Below are 14898 nucleotides of genomic sequence, written 5' to 3'. Positions count from 1 at the left end.
CGATGTTGTATTTTTGTTTAATCACATTGTCTACGTTGCCTACATTTACCACACAGCTTGAGCTACGTAAAAAACGAAACGTGAATATCACATGATGCATTGATAACACTGTACTATGATTGTGCATGACGATGATACTATGAAACGGTGGGTACTTCTCATTGCATAGGGAAAAGATCTGTTTGAGCAGCATCCCTATTCCCGTTCTCAAAGTTTATTACTCAGCCGCATGCAAGCCGAATTACAGAGTTTTTAGAATAGGGAGCGGGACCATTTGGGCAGCACTCCCTATTCCCGTCCGCAACGTTAATAACTCGACCGCGTTCCAACCAAATGGCTTGATTTTTTGTACATCACTGGATGTCGACAGAAACTAACCATGTACTAAAAAACAAGTAACTCGGTTGTAATGCGATCGAGTAATGAACATTGTGGACGGGAATAGGGGGTACTGCCCAAATGGTTCTCTACCCTATGTTTCGTTTGTCTAGGCTTTTAACAAAGTGCAAAAATTTAATTTGGCTTGAAAGCGACTGTGTTATAAACACCGGGAGATGAGAATAGGGGCTGCTGCCCAAGTAGAATTTCTTTTTGTGATTCTTTTTTATGTTCCTCAGTGCATTCTTGTGAATAAAAATAACGTAACACATTTGTTTTCTATTCCATCGACAATTGGTTACGATTAGGCGATATTTAATTGAGTGATTTAATCGACATCGATGCATCACGCATCGAGACCATTGTATAAATGAGGATCGGGTCAGAAAGGTGAAATTTTGAAACTAATAGCCGATAAGTTAAGGATTTTCATCGAGTTAGAGAGCTTAAATTCTATTAGTCATTACTAGAACAAGTTTGAAGTGATTGAAACAGATATTTTCACTTTGCTTTTATTTCCCGGCTGTATACACTCACGATATGGGAAGATCCATTAATTACGTAACAAATTAATTACATAACAAACCCCCTCCCTCCCACCAATGTCACACTTTTTGTATGGAGCATCTGAAAAATTTGCATGAATCGTCACACTTTAGGCAACCCTTCCCCTATAGGCATTACGTAATTTATGGATGTTTCCTGTGGCAACAATGTTTTTATACTCCATAAATGGGGATATACTCCATAATAAATTCCTTTAAAAAATCTACAATTGCGGCGGGGCAGATGAAGCATTCCAACTTCATTTGTCATAAGATGAGTTCTCACACTTGACTCAACTTGAAGAAAATGATCGCAGCTTATACTACTTATACTAGGCGTAAGTACCACAGTTATGGGACGCACATAAATATGGGACACTTTTGTAATAATATTTCATCATTATTCTATAACTTTTGCAGTCAGTTTACTTTTTGACGGAAATCAAATGATATTTTGACTTAAACTACGTCTGAGGGGAAGACTCGGATACAGAGTGTAAAACGAAAATTTCCAAACTCGAGACCGTCACGAAATTAGGAGAGATTTCAAGCGAATAACAACGCTGAAATATTGGAAAATTTAAATTTCCATACCCAGTCAAAATTTCACAACTAATCAATCCAGTTCATGCATCCCCTACATAGCGCAGTAATTGCCTCAATACCCCAATTAAATCTATTAATAAATTATCCAAAGTGTATAAATTAGAGTGATTCCGTCATCAGTGCCGCTCCTCAAAATTATTTAAGAAATAGTAGGGAACTGTTCCGTTTTCCATCTCACTGAACATATATTCATCTCATCGCAAAACAAAGAAATACAGTACCAATCTTGTCGCTTCTTTTTGCTAACACGCGTGTTCACTGCTGAAAAAATCACAGAAATAAGAAACAAACCAAATTTCTTTTCATTGCTCTGTTTTTCATGGGATGGAAATAGGAGCTATGGGATGAAGTGCCGAACCGTTCCCCTAGAAGCAAGCACGAAAATTAAATTAAATAACGTCTATATTCGCATAGTAATTTATAACAAGTTCTGCATCTCTTCTGCTTGTTACATACCCAAAACACTCAAATAGGTATACTCGTTGATATCAACATTTGAAAATCTGACCGTGCTTGCCCCATAGTAGACTGATGGAACTTCAAATCGAAATGCACCAATTTTTACGTAGTTTACGTCGTGCGGTCGTGTCTTCTACATAACCCTTCTAATTTTGAACGTAAACTGCGTCTAAGGGGTAGACTCGGATATAGGGTGCAAAATGAAAATTTCCAATTTGGGGACCGTCACGAAATCATGTAAAATTTCAAACGTAAATAGCTAGTTTATCTTTTGATTTTCGAGATTTTTTTATCAATAGATTCGGAAACTTTCCACCAATTCGCTAATTGTATTAAAACTATTGAATATCAACGTCAAACTATTGACAATTTTAGTTCTTTCACGTCTGGTAAAATTTTCAGAACCAACCAATTCCGTTCATGCATCCCCAACACGGACATCAGATTTCTGTAACGTACGCACCTTTTGGTCTACCGCTTCATTTTCTCTGTGCATAAAAAGAGTCGTGTCTAGCGCGTGAGCGTCATTTTCGTTCGAGATTTCATGGCGAATGGAGCGTGGACTGTCTAGTAACAATGGCTAGGTGGCCTTGGCGTGGTGATTGTGGCGGTCGTGGCAGCAGCAGCAGGAGTGCGTCATTTACGGTTGAGATTTCACGGAGCGTGTACCATCCGTCGTCCGTAGCAACGAATCATCGGACGGCGGTCGTGGTACAATTAAAATTAATCTGTTCTTTGTTAGGACCACCATTACACACAGAGAACTTGGTTTACGGAAAATGTCCACCAAAGTAAAATTTAATCCAACAATGGCGGCCAAAAAAGAAAACTCCTCTTCGGTAAGAACATCACTCAAGTGATGTCGTTGCTCGCATTCTGTTAGAAATTACAAAGGCGCGTAATTTAAAAAGCGGTCTTTTACCAGGACCATTTACTATGCAAAGAGGTTGATTTGCCGTGTTTGAATTTGATGGTTGAATTGGCGAAAAGATTGGTCTTCTTCATTTTCTCTACGCATAAAAATACCTCACAAAGAGCGGACACGACGATATGGCTGTGAGTCAGTATAGGAAGCGATCGTTGGGCGGTGAGTCGACCATGGAATCGAGTAGCAATCCCAGCGACAACGACTGGCTCAGCGATGACGTAAGTGGCGTCATCGATGGTGGATCTGCGGTGGTATAAGATGTAACATAAAGTGTCAATTGGAAGCGATATACGTACGTCTTGTATAGAGAAGTACTTGTATTGCCTCCACTTTAGCATCTTATGTGGCATCATACAAGATCTTGTGTTGACTGAGTGAAGACATTGAAAATAAATCGGTTCTTTTGAGGACCATTATTGCATTGGGAAGAAAGTTGTTATTCTGAAAGGATTTTCCAAAAGTGCAACCGCTAGTGACCGGCAAATTCTAGCAAAACTCTGAGTTTGGATATGTGCTGTTAGTGATTCAATGTTCATATCATTGAGAGCATTAACAATAGAAAATTCACCCGAGACGAACTTCTATCTAAGTACCAAACATAATCGCTTGGCGTCGGTAGTAGAATCTGACGCTATTATCGGTTTGAGCAGATAGCTGCTGAAACATTTCTTCACTATATGCTATAAAACAACAATAAATCGACGGCTGCCATCTCCCCCCTCCCTATCTCTCCCCTTTCTTCTTAGGTACGTTTTCGGTGGCCCTGAAAAGGACCTTTGGATTATTGTTGCGTAGTGTGAACCTGCGCACTCAACCCTCGAATCCGTACAGCATTCGCCCCTGGTACTTCAGTGCGTAGACTACACGACATCCATGGCGATGACCGTTCTGCGCTTGGAGTGCTCCGTGTAGGTGACAGCGTCCCGGATAACATTTTCCAGGAACACTCAGTACACCGCAGGTTTCCTCGTAGATAGGGTGACCATATGGTATCCTAAAGGAGGACATGTCCTCCTTTTTCGATAAAAATCGAATGCCCTCCTTTTGAGCTGAAATGTCCTCCTTTTGTACATTTTGAGGAAACAATTGACAATGCTAGACATTAATTTCGGTTGTAAATATACATTTGCGTTTAATTCGTTTCCAACTTGGAACCCTTTCCATCTAGCTTTCGATTAAAATAAATGTTAATACCAAACATTAGGGAAGTGTATTAGAAGATGTCAAAAAATGATTTGAAATAAGAGTTTGATAATTTCACGAAATTGTGAATAATGGGCTAAGAATGAAATGATTCAAATGCTTCTCAAGCTGTGCTGCGAGAAAGCATACATTGGTTGATTGAATCTTATTTCGATCGTAGCACATGGAATGTGTCCTAAAAATAAATCTAAAGAAATCTAAAAATGGTCACCTGTCATGAGTCGAGTTTTGTACTATTCCAATAAATTCCACCGCAACGTGGTCCCTTAACAGGTAAAGACATTCCACTGAAAGAGCTTGATAAAATGTGTTGGAGGAAACATGGGACTCAAACTTATGACCCCATTTCAAAGACGGGTGCAAACATATATTCCCTAATAAGAAAATTGTTTTGAGCTTTTTAGTGGAATGTTTTCACCTGTCATAAGACGAGTTTATACAATCCCATTGAATTCCACCACTTAATTGTATCTTGACAGATACGTATTTCGACCTCAAAAGTAAGGCCGTCTTCAGTGTCTCGTCGAGTCAAGTACGAGACACTGAAGACGGCCTTACTTTTGAGGTCGAAATACGTATCTGTCAAAATACAATTAAGTGGTGGAATTCAATGGGATTGTATAAACTCGTCTTATGACAGGTGATATATTCCCTAGTCAACGATGTTCTCTAATCAAACATAAAGTTCCTAATTTACAGTAAATGAAAAATTAATTGTAATCTTTCTTGAATTCATCTGAAAATAATGCCTCGCAAAGCTTCAAAATCGTCATGAAAATCTCCGTACTTGTATCCAGCCTGAAAACATTTTTGAATTTCTATGAACAACTATTGAAAGCATCGTGGTCATGGTGCACGTCGTCTAGATGCATTCGCATGCCATGAACTTGTTAGTATTCAAGGAATAATCTCCACTGGTCTTTTGGTTGTCTTAAGTAATATACTATCAGTTGTCTATTGCTCAACGTTGCGATGTATGCGATGGTTAAGTCATTCGAAAAATAATATTATTCCAGATTTTCTTGCTAAAATTATGTGCATTGCTGCCAGCATATTGATACACCAAACATTGGTGTACCATTATTCAGAATTTTTTTTTTTTGTTGGGGCGTAGAACCACTGCGTCCATTGAGTTGAACTTTTGTGGTATACCCCTGATTACTCTTAACTATGTATTCGCATCTTGTAGGTTGATCACCATTTTGTCAAGTAAACAACCTAAGACGCGTCTTTTCCCAGTCCGGTATAATTGAGTTAATAAAACCCACTACCTTTCCAGGATTTGCAGTCCAAATATCTCCTGGGTGCATAAAGCCACTATTTAGAAATTTAGATCTACCCTTGTACAATGCATCGCAACTGCAAAGCAGATGTTCCGAGGTTTCACGTTCCATTTTACAGAAACGACAGATATCATTCTGAATCTGGCCAATATTTTTCAAGTGATATCTGCTCGGGCAGTGTCCGGTTATTAGGCCAGTGAAGGTGCAAAGAGCTCTCTTGCTGAGCTCCAAGAGCTTTTCGGTTACTTTAACATTGGGAATTATAAATCTCTTTGATTGAGCACACTTTTCGGCAACCAACCAGTTGGTCATCAACCTTTGTGCTTCCCAGGATTTCAATTCCATTTTTGCCTTTCTCGTACAACAAAGTTGTACCAGAAGGCTATAATTTCACTCCAAAAGCCAGATTTTGATAGAAGGCTCGGAGACCCATAGTGTTATATACCAATCGACTCAGCTCGAAAAACTGAGCACATGTCTGACTGTGTGTGTGTGTGTGTGTAGCCCCAGGAATTTTTTATTGTTAAACACGTTTCATATAGAAGGACTTGACCGATTCGAGTGCAACTAGTTTCATTCGACGGAGAAACTTTCCTAGTTGGACACTATTGATTTTGTTTGCTAATAACTCATTCGATTTGAATAATATTTCTATTTTTCTTTTAACAAATACGCTGTTTACATGCACACTTTAAGTCATTAATCAATTTAGCCATGACGCAATCCATTACTCTCATAATAATTGCTTAAAAATTACTCAATTATTGAGTAATTTATAAGCAGCGTGATAGAGTTGCATCAAATATTTTAACCGCCAAGATGTAGGCAATTAGCACAGCATTTACAACATTAATTCGAATCCAACATATCGAATCGAGAAAGGCATAATCACCACTTGGGGATAAATTTGGGTTTTATAGTACAGTATGATATACCGCAGAAAGGTTCTGGGCCAATAAACTGTGTGTTTGAACCTCGTTTTGCAAGCTCGTCTGCCTTTTCATTACCTTCAATCCCACAGTGTCCTGGAACCCAGTACAGATTTACGGAGTTCTCTTGGCACACTTTTCGCAATGAAAGAATGCAGTCCCAGACAAGTTTTGATGTACATTTAAAGCTACTCAATGCTTTGAGTGCCGCTTGACTATCTGTGAAGATACAAATATTTGCATATCTATATTTTTCTCTACACAGATATTAACACATTTCATTATAGCAAAAATCTCCGCCTGGCACACCGTTGGATAGTTTCCCATTGCCACTGAGATCGATATCCCAGGGCTGAAGATTCCTGCTCCCGTTTTTGTTCCTATTTTTGAGCCATCTGTGTAGAATTTTATGGAACCGTCCCGAACAGTGGGACCTCCGACTTCCCAGTCCATACGTGACGGCTCACGTATGTAATAAGGAATGTCATAGTTCTCCACAGGTTTCATCCAGTCTCCACTCATATTCATCACTGGCCCATATTGAAAATTTTACTCAAGTGGCCCACTAAATCGCCTGACTTGAATAACTTCAATCGTTTAAGTTTTTGCATATTCTTTTCCGCTTCTAACTGCACGAATTCATACAATGGTAGCAGATTTAGAATTGCATCTAACGATTTTGAAGGAGTGCTACGCATCGCTCCCGTTATAGCAATGGACACTAACCTTTGCAGTTTTGTCAGCTTCTTCTGTGCAGTAGCCTCTTTTGTTTTTGGCCACCATACAAGAGCAGCATATGTCAGTTTTGGACGAATAATGGAAGTATAAATCCACTTTATCATTTTTGGTCTTAAGCCCCATTTTCTTCCAAATGTTTTAGAGCATATCCAGAAGGCACTAGTTGCCTTTCCGATCGCACACTCAATATGAGCATTCCAGTTTAGTTTAGAATCCAGAATGACTCATTGAATGACTTATTCAGATCGAGTGAAGCTTGTTAGAATATCACTATAAAGATGGTGAGTTCGTTCTTTCTTTTTTTTTATTTTAATAAATTTGTATGTCGTATTTGACTTGACGCCCCGAAAAATCAGTCAAATTAATGTCAAATACAGTAAATTTTCGAGTTGGTAATTTCTTTCATATTTCCTCCTTTTTCAATAAAATGTCCTCCTTTTTGGCACGATTTGGAGGAATTGTCCTCCTTTGGAAAATTTTCATATGGTCACCCTACTCGTAGATGAGCCCGGAAATACGTTGACCCCCTCACCTTGACCCTGTAGTAATGGTGCACATTTCATTTATGCATTTCCACTTTCACTGTAAGGGCGGAGTCCACCTCTTTGTTTCCTCTATGCATAAAAAGACAGCGATAACGGCTGCCGCAAACTAATATTTACATGACGCTAAAATTATCATTGCACCAAAAGGTTATTCGTAGTTTATATCGGTCGTGTCTTGTACACAACCCTTCTGAATTTTTGTTCAGAAATCATTTCTCAAGTAGAAAGTATTTCTCTCACATTAAGAGTTTCATTAATCAAATTAACTACATTTTACACAATTTATTTTTTCTCAGTGTACATAATTTGAGAAAATTTCTTTGATTTTCAGGACAAATATTGCTTTTCCAAGATGTTCATGGATTTCCAAGAAACATGACAAACATCTTGGAATTCTTAAGATTATCGAATATCTTTACAAGGGTTCAGCAGAAATCACTGATCACAGAAATTTGTATAAATGTTCAATGGTTTTAATCAATTATTAGCTGAATATTAGTATTTTTTATTAACTTCCAGAAATGGTTATGGATCTGGTGATTCATAGCAAATTGCCAAGAAATCGTATGTTTGTCAAATAATCTTTTTCGGACCTCAGAATCTTTTAAAGATCATATTTCAAACGGACTTTTGGGATGTTTGTAGTTCGTCAAATTTCAATAAATCGTTTGAGGTTTGTAAAAAAAATCTGTTGGCTTCTAATAGTACATTTAAACGTGCTAAATTACATACCTTTTGAATAATTTAAATAATCGCTTTTGCAGATCTCAACCACTTTTCTCACCTCGGGAAAACCAAGGATATTTTGGCTCATTCTGGTTTTGATCTAATTTGCCAATAACTCATTCTAGAGGCTCATTATGTTGTCGGATCGACTGAATTCCAAAATGTGTAGTATGGAAAACTTCTAATGCGAATTTGTCTAATACTTCGTTGTTTGAATTTTATAACGGACTTATATCGCTAGTTGCATTAAAATAACTAAAACACTTGCCCCGGTAGATGATGGACACTCCCGGTACAGCTTCGTGGCGGATCGTGTTTTGTCGATCCACTTCGTTACCTTTCGGAAGACGTGGAAGCCTGCCGGTTTTTGACGTAGGACTACGTCTGTGTTTTCTATATTGGGGTACACTTTACGATTGCGAAAATCGGGGACCGTCACGAAAATATGATAGACTTTAAACTTTAATATCTAAGCCGTTTCTCGATGGATTTTCAATTTTTTTGGACCATTCGATCAAGGATGAGTCAACGCTTCTTTGTATTTATTTGAAAATACTGATTTTTAACTATTTATTATCGATAATTGATAAAAAGTTTAGAAATAGGTAAACTAACCAATCACGTACATGCATCACTTGCACAGACATCAAAAATCAATCACTTGCGGGTGTGGATCTAATCCTCAGTTTGAACAAGATTTTACGCATAGCAGACGCATCAAAGCTATCGTAGCGGAGCGGACACAGCATCACGGAGGCGCTAATAACATTTTAAAAGAAAATCCATCGCATTTGTGGTGGTGCTCGATGTGTTGCTGCAGATCATTCAACCTCAACGAATTAGAATTTCATATGACGGAAAGGTTGACCTGTGGCAAACCCGCACCACTAGTGCCGATGCTGAAAATTTATAACAAATTGTGGTGTCAGTTAATTGGAAAGGAACATTGGGAAAAGAAAATTGGTTCTTCTCAGAACCAACATTTTATGAAAAGAAAGAGTTAATTGCGAAAATGGACTGTTTCGGTGGCATCGGGTTTGGCGTGGTAGCTTAGTTGCTGTTAGTGATCCCATCCATTAAAATTCACTACATCATCTCCCTCCGACGAGCTATCAAATTCGCTATTTACGATTGAGTTTTGAACTTTGAAGAAAGTTTATTTCGGATACTCGGATCAACTTTCTTTTGTATAAAATCAATGAAGACGCCACCTTTGTGGAAACTATCTACCTACAGCAACTACCCATTAGTGAACGTCGCTTGGACAGACAGATGCCAAAAGATAATGTTTTGTAATATGAAGAAACTTCGTCTTGAGTCAAATTTCTGTTGTCATTCCTCGCAACAATACGCATCTTAGATAAACAACATCTCATAACCAAATTCAGAATCTTGCGAGAAAGTTTCATTTGATTCTTAGAATTCATCATTCTCCGAACGGTCCGTTGTCTGTGGAAACCCGATCGAAATGGCTCGCGCGCGCCGAAAAGCAGCTTTCTTATATCTAATGAAGTAATTCCATTAGCCCCGCCCCTTCATTAATCGTTATGAGTGCACATTATATTTACATCATATAAGCTCATAAAGGGGCGGGGCTTACGGGTTTAATTAATTAAATACAAGAAAGCTGCTATTCGGCGCGCGTAGAGATGTCGTAAAATCCCGATTAATCGATTAGTTACTAATCGATTACTCTTGATTTTTGTCGATTATTGAATCGATTAATCATTGTATAGTAATCGATTCAAAATTAATCAATTATCACAACGATGAATCGATTAATCGAAATAATCAATTAATTTTCGACATCCTTATGATGTCGTAAAATTCTGATTAATCGATTAGTAACTAATCGATTACTCACGATTCCTCTCGATTATTGAATCGATTAATCGTTGGGTAATAATCGATTCAACATTAATCGATTATCACAACGATGAATCGATTAATCGAAGTAATCGATTAATTTCCGACATCTCTAGGCGCGCGCGAGCCATTTTGATCTGGATTCCACAGAAGGCGGTTCAACATTCGATGCAGCGGAGCGGGACGCTTATCTGAATTGCGTCACTGGCTTGAAAATGAATCCTTCAAAAATGCATTTGGCATAGGTTTTGGCCCAAAAAAAATATAAAATTATTGGAATAAATTTGTAAGCCGAAGTTGAAAAATGCAGGACGTCTGGTCACATTACCTTAAGAACAATTAGTAGTCAGAAACCTCTTTGATTATTGTTTAGGCTCTGATCACCTTTGAAATCACCTTTTGCTAACACACAGATTCTTGCCAGTCAATAACTTCATATGTTCTTTCCATAATAATGGGTAGGACAATGTTTTTACTGTCCTACCCAGGAAAATAAATGCATATGTCATATCCTACTTGTAGATGGGACACACGACACCTTCCATCCACTCCTGCAGCAGAACTTCATCCTACTAAACCTTGGTAATTATCCAATGCAGCGCTCTAGCCAGGGCCTCATAACCGTGTTTAACAGCTTTTCTGGTACTTGGTCAACTCCAGGGGCTTTGTTGTTTTTCAAGCGGCCGATCTTCTCCTGGATTTCCTGGAGATTCGGAGCTTAAAGTCGTATGTCCGCGAATGCCGTGAATACAACGTGCCCACACATCATCTATTTATCGACTTCACAGCCGCATATGATACAATTGATCGGGACCAGCTATGGCAACTAATGTACGAAAACGGATTTCCGGATAACCTGATACGGTTGATCAAGGCGACGGTGGATCGAGTGATGTGCGTAGTTCAAGTTTCAGGGCCAATCATGAGTCCCAGTGGAGACTACCATTCCGAGGGTTATTTTAAAAATATGCAGATAATAAACCCGTTTGATTTTACCATGCGCGCAGCATAAATTAACTGTGGCCCATGCGGTATGTTGTCACATGAACAGTGGTAAATTTCTCTGAAACCATGGTAAAATTTACTGAAATTTCATGGTAATTTTAAGAACATAGCTTAGTCTACAAAATAGTAGTTTTTACCATGGAATTTTTGTCTGTGTATCTACAAAACGTTTATTAGACCGGTAGTTCTCTACGGATACGAGACCTGGACGATGCTCGTGGAAAACCAACGTGCATTGGGAGTTTTCGAAAGGAAAGTGCTGCGTACCATCTATGGTGGGGTGCAGATGCCGTCGGAGAATTGTCAACCTTTCCCCAAATTTGAATTAGGATAAGTCGTCAAAACTAGAAGAAAATGTTCTAAGTGGTTGAGCCAATGTTTCAGCTGATCAGTTGGATCTAACATGTCGCGTCTTTCTCTGGCACCCACGGATTTATCCGTGGCATCGTGAAATATCGTAGAGGAGGCGATTATCGCTGTTGCGGCTTCCCTACCATCGTTGACCGGGAGTTGACCCGTCTGCAGCCAACAGCGTTTGATTTACTTCTCTAGAGCCGCTTTTAGGTGTGAGGAGTAGTATTTTGGAAATGGATCACCTGAAAGTGGAGAAGGTGCCTTCTTGAGTCCGTAATAAACGCTAGCGATGACATCGCATTTGGCTATCATCTTTTGATTGGCAAGATCCGACCACGCATTTTCAGAATTCAGCGGCGGGAGAATTCACTCGGTTGTCGATTCACCATAGACCGTCTAAAAGATCCTGCTGTGAAGAGATCGTTAGTTGCAGAATATGGAATTCAGGTAGTGAATTTACTGGAAGGTGGCAGGGTAGAATAGAAGTGGGAGGCGAAGAATACTGTTATCGAAACCGGCGAGATCAACTTGGATGAGCTGCGTACTCAGCGAGTAGAATAGATAACAGATGTAACCCGACTGGAGATTGAGAAGCAAAAGAATCAAAAATCAGAGGTGTAAAGTACGAGTCCCGTCTACGGTATGTATCTCTGTAAGTGGGAATCGGGCGTTGCTGTAGACAGGACAAGCTGGTGTTGACATCCTGGCCGATGGAGAAAAGATGGCTGCAACAACCGAAGACTGACTTAGAAGGCTGAAATGCTGGTTCAATCACTTCGAAGTATCAGCTTCTTCTTCTTCTTCTTCAATGGCATTACATTCCCCATTAGGACATTGCCGCATCGTTTTAAAAATATGAAAAAAGCTATAATTTTACTTATGGTGGAAATATTTACAAAACATTCAAAAAAATGATCAATGTTCCCCCGATTACGATACTACACTATCGTGAAGACAACGCAGATGATGTCTAAAATTAATAATTCGAACGACCTTACAGTGCCGAGCAACATAAAACCCATTAAATACCGATAACAATAGATGTTCGAAAAACGTGGATGGGAATGGGTCGGCCATATATTGCAAGGATGTAAGGATAGGATATAGAATATTTATGCCAATAGAAATATATGCTCGTATTTTCATTTAAAATACTCTTGGGGACACATTTATTGTCTATAAATGATATATTTCGTATCAAGATAAAAACATTGATGCATAAAGTTCAAAATTTAAAAAAAAATATAAATGTTCCAAAAAAAATTGTTTTTTTCACCCCCTCAATATTTTGGGGAAAGGTGAAGGAGGGGGTGACATAAAATAAATTGATAATATTTGCATCGGCCTAAATGTTAAATAAAATATTTAAAAAAAACAATATGACGCTTATTGAATCTGTCTACCTTCCTTTGTTAGTTCAAGAAGTTCTACACAATGAATTTTGAACACCAGAAGCTTATAGAGCTTTTTTGACCATTTTAAGAAATATGTTTTGTGCCCGTTTGTCTGTGACTTGAATATGCTATTCACGGAGAAAAAAGCATAGCTACATCAACCATATTTCGGTTCCGCTCAACTATGTTTATGCATTGAAATTTGAATAACCCCTTTTCATGTTTGAATCAACCAAAAATGCCATTGAATATAACGATAAAATATGGTTGAGCTAACCGTATGTCTAACCTATAATCATAATCATTCCAACGATATAAGGATCACGCCAACCATTGTTACTGTTGATATTTTGACAGCTACAGATACAACAGTAAAGTATGGTTGAATCAATCACGTTTTTATTGTTAATTGAAACGTTGTTGAATATTGTTTCAAAATTATACAGTGTAAATCAACAATATATATTATTGTTTTTTGACAGCTCCTTCTATTTGTTGGTTGTTTCAAACATGTTTATTATTATAGTAAACATAGCTTATATTTGAATTAACTATAGTATCAGGTAAATTCAACCCCTGCTATTGTTATTCCAACATGCATTTATGGTTATTATTTCAGGCGAATAAATCTGAAACTTCGGGACCAACATTAGAAAATGGCAAAACAGCATTAGCAAATGAAAGTTTTCCATATCGTATTAGACTGTAAATATACTAAAATATTATGTTGGTTTACATATAGGTATGTTTGGAAGGGTACTACAACGATGTGGAAACTCCTAGTTTACAATGCTATTTTGACATTTTCTACTATTGGTCAAGAGGAATTTAGTCCGTATTCATCTATTACTATACATTTATTAAAGTCGGTATTTTACATACAAAGCGTTTGAATGTCTATCAAATGTTACATTTTCATTGTTTGAACAATGGTACTATTGATTTCCAAAAAAATACACATTCTAAAGTATAGTTTATTATCGACCGTGTGAATATTATTTGGCTTGGAGTCTAATTTCAAAATATTGTAAACAAGGGTCAACTTATCAGCACGTTCTAATTCGTATGATTGCAAGTGTTCGTCGAATTGAATGGACTTGTAAGGATAGCACATTAGAATCATTTCCCCATCATTGACAACTATGAACTCTAATTGGTATATATTTCTTCGAAGCTTGTGTTCGATGTAAAATATTGTTCCTTGCTTATAGACTGCACCTTGCTTATTGAATTGAGAAATTAATTTCATTCTACTTTGATCAATTTTACCTTCTTGGATTTCTAAAATATCTTTGGATTCCTTCGACAGTTCTAGCTTCATTGTATGTTCTTCGAATATATCAAAATGAGGTATCGCAAAAGTATTATTGAATAAATCATAAGCAAACTTAAAACTTGCCTTAGCAATCAGAGAAGAGCAAATATTACGCTTATTGTAGTTTGTTCTGATGTATTGCTTAGCTTGCTTATGCTTGGCCTCGCATCTCATTCCCCATTGCCGACGTAAGCTTCCTGAACTGCAGATAGCTGTTGCATAATGCACCAAGTTATGGTGCTTCGGTTTCAATGAGTCATCGAATAGGGCAATATACTGGCTATGGTGAAATTCGATAATATCCTTAAGCCGATGAACTAGATCTAGTGGAACATTATACATCATGACTAAATCAAAAATTTGGAGTAGACTACAAAAATATATCCAAACTGGATCATTAATCGGAACTAGCCTACCTATGATTAATGGAAGGAAGCGTGTTAGAGTTATAAGTTCATTAGCCGTCATTCGAATCTTCTGCTTAGCAAGGTTTGTGTCTCTAATATCATCTGGAATGTTCGATGAATTTAAGTTCCCGTAAATGAAAAGATTTTTCCTACAATTCAAATCGTCTAACGTGAAGTATTTCTGTTTGTATACAAAATATTTTAAACAGTGAGATAG

This window comes from Armigeres subalbatus, chromosome 2, assembly GCF_024139115.2.
Source record: "Armigeres subalbatus isolate Guangzhou_Male chromosome 2, GZ_Asu_2, whole genome shotgun sequence".
Lineage (NCBI taxonomy): Eukaryota > Metazoa > Arthropoda > Insecta > Diptera > Culicidae > Armigeres > Armigeres subalbatus.
Note: the sequence above shows the minus strand (reverse complement) of the source record.